Raw genomic sequence first — 5,996 nt, forward strand, 5'->3', positions numbered from 1 at the left:
CTGCCTCCTCTGCTCTTTGCCACCTGCAAGCGCTCTTGGCCACACCCACTTCTATGCTCTGCCCGGTGAACAGCTGATCAGCTGCAGCAGGAAGTTTATCCTGCAGCAGGTGCTAAATAATTTAAATAAATAAAAAAATCCCAGGCCGATCGTGCGGCTCATCCATCAATCAGTCAGTTGTGTGTCATGTCCAATCTTATTTTGAAAAACTGCGATTGAGCGAGTTTGCGATAAACGAACTACGAAGTAGCGAGGGACTACTGTAGATGCGTCTAGTGGTAAGAAACATCACTATCAACAAAAAGTGCCTGTCATCAGATTTGTGTGAGAACTGTTGATGTAGTTTTGGAACAATAATAATAATAATGTTTAGCAAAAAAAAAAAGAATGAAAATTCACGCCACAGAGATGAACAGTTCATTTGTATGCACAGTAACAGGAAGTGATAATAAATGGAAATGCCTGCATGTGAACAAACCATTGCTACAGTGGCTAACAACACAGACAGCAAATAATTTCTTTCTTTACGTTATTCTGAGTCAAAAAGTTTATTCTTGATGTCACTTCCTGTTTCACTTTGGTTGCACCGGGTTCAAAAGAAAATGTGTCTGTTATTGGACAAAATGGGTAATATCATATGATTTATGCCAAATTTCCTAAATATTAAAATGTTTATTTATTTATTTATTGGATTAGCAGGAAAAGCATGTCACATGCTCTTAAATTGTAGCACCTAGTTTCTGTCCACAACAACATGGCAGTAGAAATTAATGATGTTTGCTGCATGTGATCACTTTGGATTTCAACCAGTAGCTACACAATCTGTTGTTTCCTGGTCGGTTAGAAGACCTATGTAATGTCCCCCAGGGAGCGGTTCTGGCGTGTGTGTTTTGTAGCCATCACAACAGGTCATCTTTTCTGCTTCTCAGCTGTGAAATACAAACCAGAGGGGCAGCAGTAGTTCCACGTTCGTCATGGAAGCTGTGTCTGGGGATGAAAATGAAGCAAGGTATAAAAAGGAACAGAAAAAGATAGAAAAGAAGACAACTTCCTCGCCTTTACATTCTGGTAATGCTATCAAAGAGTTATGGGGGCGGGGAACTGATGAATTTTTTTTAATTCTTGCTGAGGTTTTTTTTTGCTCAATTTGCCAGGAAAGAGACGAAGACAAGAAAAAAAGCGTCCAGTTGAGTCTTTGGATTATTCAGACATGGGAAAAGATGTTCCTGCAAATGTTGGTGAGTAATTAGAAGTGTGGAAGAAATACATTTAGAGGATTTGAGTCGATCCTTAGATAGAGAACTTTACTAGTTGGCTTTTATGTATGTGAATGTTCCTGTAAAGTGCCCTGAGACAACTTTGTTGTGATTTGGCGCTACATAAATAAACTGAATTGAAATGAATTGAATCCTAAGGTCTATTTTTTTGTTTTGATTTTGTAGATGAACATATGCATGAGATATATTCATCAATTAAACGGATTCTTTCATTTTTCTGGACTGAATAATGTCGTGCATTGAATTTAATAAAATGTATCGTGAGACGTTAATTATCTTTGACCCATCAAATGAATGTGGTCATTTATTTACAGAATCAAAGTTTAACATCAAACATTTACATTAATTGGCAAAATATGGAAAATAACAACATGGCTAGTTTTAGCAAACTGTACAATTTTGATTATCCACACGGCGGTGGATGAGAACTTTACACAGACATTTCTAAAATATCTGGAGTGATTTCTACTTGATAGAAGAATTTTAAAGATGGAAGATGAAGTTTAGAGGGAGGGAGATGGTGTGTGAGGGGAAAGTGTTGAACAGAACGACACCCTCCATTCGAACCCAGCTTTCCTCGGTACGCTCGGTAGTAAACTCGACTCGTTACCTCTCTGAAGATGAATCAGCGGATACGGAGTTCCAGTTAACGCTACCGGTCCAGCGTCTCCGTAGGATGGCTGTGAATCGTCCGAAGTAGTGACGGTATTCCGTCCGACACGGTTCACCTCACGAGTGGACTCACATGAGTGGAGTCCGTCAGAGTCCCACCCAGATGTGGAAGAAAGTTATAATCCCATAAGACTCTGAAGAGCTCTGGATCATGCTGGACTTCTGTTCTCCCAAACGACTGAAGCCGGAGCCTGAAGCGAACTCGACCGGCTCGACACAACTTCCACTTCAACTCCAACTGGAACTTCGACCCCACAGGAACTGGAATGAACTAGGAAGTACCGACATTTAAAGAGCTCTATTTCCGGTGCATTTGGGAGTTTCTGATTGGTCAATATCGACCAGACAGGGGTGTGTTTTGTGACGTAAGAGGTCACTAGAAGTCAGAAAAACAGCAAGAATGTTATGGAACAGATTGAAAATGTTTTTAGACAGACGAGAGGGATATTTAGATGAGTTGGCGAAAACAGGTGCCAGCTTCTCTATTTACGTCTGAGAGGATGTAAAAACATGACAGCTCGTTCCAACAACTGGTCTGCGTTCGACTCCGACCTTGGACCAAACTTACACTGCTCATTCAAAGACAGAAAATCAGAAAATGCATAATTACTCTGTAACAGACCTTAACATGAATTCTAACTTTGCATGAGGATTAAAAATCATTATACTGTTTCACAGTTAATAAAAATTGATTAGTTCACTGCAACATCTAAAATGGTTTGAACTAAAACACTTTGATTATCAACATTTGTAAAATAGTAATGATAATAAAAAAGAGAGTGTTCTTTCACTTGAATTTTCAAGAAAGAAAGTCTCAGGATGGGTCAACCTGTATTTCTGGATTCAAATCAATGAAATGACAGTTCCTGTCCCATATAGTGCCTAAGGTCAAGGTTTTGACCTTCAGGCTTAGTTCACTACAATTTTTTTGGATTTAAATTTTCTATCCATTGTTCAAATATTCAGTGTAATATTATTTTATTTTTTTTGTCTCCATTCATGAGGAACGAGAAGAAGCAAAAGACAAAACTCTCAAACTCGACAGTGGTCTGGTAACGTTTCAGAGGCCGATCGAGGAGGTAAATTAAACGTTTCTTTGATGTTTTACAGATAAAGACAATTTAGGAGTCAGAAATATTCGTTTTACTCTGATTTCTCTGTTCTAATAAATCTTTTGTGTTCTAAGCATCAAGACGTAGCCTTAGAAGGAGAAATATTCACACCTCACCTGAGCCACAACAAATCAACTCAAAGACTTCTAGCCACGTTGCTGGTAAGACAAGAAAATATGCAAACTGTCAGTACACATCCAAACATATGTTTATTGCTTTAAATAACTAGAAAAAACATGTGTTTGCCCAATTAATTTAGGCTCTAAGCTGTTTTCAAAAGATTTATTTAATGCCCCAGCTGTCACTGTATAATTCTGAGTTTCAGTTTCACAATAGACTAAAAAAACTTTTTAAATTTTATTTTCTGCAGCAAAGCGACCCTATAAAATGAAAAAACATGCCAAACTGCTTCCTGGAGCAAAAGGAGAAAACACAAGTGTTTCAGCTGGTAAGAATAAATAAAAATGGATTTTTGCTGCTTTAAAACTGTGGAAGCATCTTTAGTTATGGTCACTGTTTCAATAATGGGAAGAGAAAGCAAAAATGTTTACTCTATAGTAGTTCTGTTTCAGCTGTGTTTGAACTGGCAGTGTATGGTGTATGGTTTTGGGTAGTTTAAATGTGACTACTAGGCCTGTCGCGATAAACAATAAATCGATTAATCGCATGGTAAATTAAAATTATCGACCTAATTTTCATTTATCTGCTTTATTATTTCTTCGTGTCTCTCTTTCTACTGAAGACACTGGATGACAAAAGGCTCAACTCCGGTGCTCTTCACTGACCTTTCGCTTTTCTCTTCAAACTCTGTTTTAACTGTCAAAAATTGCATTTTTGGATCATGAAAAGCAGCTAAGCTGAGAAGCTAAGCTACGAGGTAAGCTAACAGGCCGACCTCGGGGAAAAAAACCTCCGTCTTGTTGAAGCTCCAAAATTCACGGGTGAAACCCATGCCTTTGTGTAAAAAGTTGTTTTTCTCTGCAAAAAGAAGCTGAAAACTTGTTTACTGATTTTTTTATTAAAAGCTTTGTGTGAAAAATGCTATGATAAATAGCTCAAACTACACCGAGCATCTGCCATTTTGAGAACTGAAAAACAGAAACGAGAGACAGCCCATGTCACGTCAAGGGGCCTCCCTCCCATTTTCTTAGAGACACGCTGCTCGCTCCCTCACTATCCATCCTTTGGTTCAAACTGTGTTATACTGCCATCCGGTGGTCAAAAAAGATACTACGCACAAAAATTAACTAACATTTCTTCTTAAATTTCACAATTACTAATTATTGTCAAATTTCAAACAATGTTATCGTTTATCACAATAATTTCCAAGACAATTAACCGCCCAGAAAAATTTGTTATCGTGACAGGCCTAGTGACTTCACTAAACATTTTGAAAGAACAAGCAAGGAATCCCACATACTAGAAAGGGTGTGACACAATAAACATAGTTAGGGTTGGTAAATGGAAAAAAAAGCAGTCGGATTTATAAAAACAACCCCAATCAAGCGACTGATTTTGGAAAACGAAGCCTTTAAAAAGTGAATATTCATTATTATATTCAATAGAAGCCACCGACATCAATGGGCCACTGGTTTGGTAAACACAGAGCTTCTTTGTGCTTTTTTCAACACATAGCTAATAAGCAGGCAGTGGTGGATTTTGATATTTGTCTGGAAATGCTGTTAAAAGTAACAGAAATTTTGCATTCACAGTTCTCTAGAAAACAGAAAGGCCAATGAAAGAGAAGTTACAAGTAGAGATATAAGAGAAAAATGTTTTTATTGTTGGGGTACATTTTATTTCTTTTTATTCTGTTTTTCAATTTGGTTCTTACACTTTAATTTAAAAAATAATATTTAGAAATAAACTATTGCTTAAGCCCATACCTCAACAGTACTGTAATTTCCAGACTATTGAGCGCATGCAGATATAAGCTGCGCCCACTAAATAAATACATTTTTTAAAAAGTGAACATTTATAGGACACACTTACTGTATATATAAGCTGCGGGTGTCCACGTAACATGAGATATTTACACAGAAAGATGTTACACAGAAATTATTTTAAAAACTTTTAATTAAATACGTACCGGTAACATACACAAATATGTACAGTAAATGTTTTTTTCTGAACAGCGCCTGTAACACAGCTGGTTAAAAATAGATAAATAAAAACAGTAGCCTATCAGGAAACGCCAAGCCTACGTACAGGAGTTCTATTTCCTTTTTCAACAGCCAGATCGATCGCCTTTAACTTGAAAGCTGCATCATATGTATTTATTTATGTCTTCCATGTTGAGGGTCTGTGCGTGAAGTGCAAAATAACTGATCTGAAGAATTTAGTATGAGTGTGTTAATTTACGGTAATTCGAAGTTTCATTGGTCCACTGTGACCTGTTCGGTAATTTCATTGGTCAAATTTTTTTAAACCTTTATTTATACAGGTAGTCTCAACAAGTCACGAGGACCCCCCCCCCCCAAAAAAAAAAAAAAACAGAGACGTGTATTGGGCAGCTATGTGAGCTCCCATGTGACAAAGCTAAATGTTTTGGTGGCATGAAGCTCGTTAGCCCGTGAAAAAAAACCATAAATTAACCGCAGCATTGTACAATGGGTTCAAAGCCTGTGAAAAAGGTAGCGGCTTATAGTCTGGTAAGTACGGTACTTTTTGGTAGTTTTTACTATGAAAGCAGCGCTACTTTTGATTTAAATTAAACACAACCACGTTAACAAAACTCTAGGAAAGTGCCACTTAATCACCGCCCCCACTAGCTCAGGAGCCAGGCAGAAGGAGAAATCCCACACAAGACAGTCTCGGGTTAGCAATGTGGATATCCTAACTGGGCCTTCCTGAAAGCAGAGAAGAAACCCAAACAGGACTCCAGTCAGCCATCAGGTGAAAAGGAGGAACCCAGACCCAGACCAGTGGTCATTCC

General features: G+C 37.8%; 1 long non-coding RNA gene across 1 annotated transcript in view; it reads left to right on the forward strand.

Moving 5' to 3' along the window:
- The window catches only part of LOC119422959, a 6,535-nt gene extending 3,025 nt beyond the window's left edge, over window positions 1–3,510 (forward strand). The window contains exons 2-6 of the long non-coding RNA XR_005187436.1: window positions 930–1,068; window positions 1,155–1,238; window positions 2,954–3,028; window positions 3,136–3,222; window positions 3,432–3,510. This is a non-coding gene — a long non-coding RNA (uncharacterized LOC119422959). The remainder of the gene's footprint in view (window positions 1–929; window positions 1,069–1,154; window positions 1,239–2,953; window positions 3,029–3,135; window positions 3,223–3,431) is intronic.
- The last annotated feature ends 2,486 nt before the right edge of the window (window positions 3,511–5,996 follow it).

The sequence above is a fragment of the Nematolebias whitei genome, chromosome 16, assembly GCF_014905685.2.
Source record: "Nematolebias whitei isolate Nwh7 chromosome 16, NemWhi1, whole genome shotgun sequence".
In the NCBI taxonomy this organism is placed as follows: domain Eukaryota; kingdom Metazoa; phylum Chordata; class Actinopteri; order Cyprinodontiformes; family Rivulidae; genus Nematolebias; species Nematolebias whitei.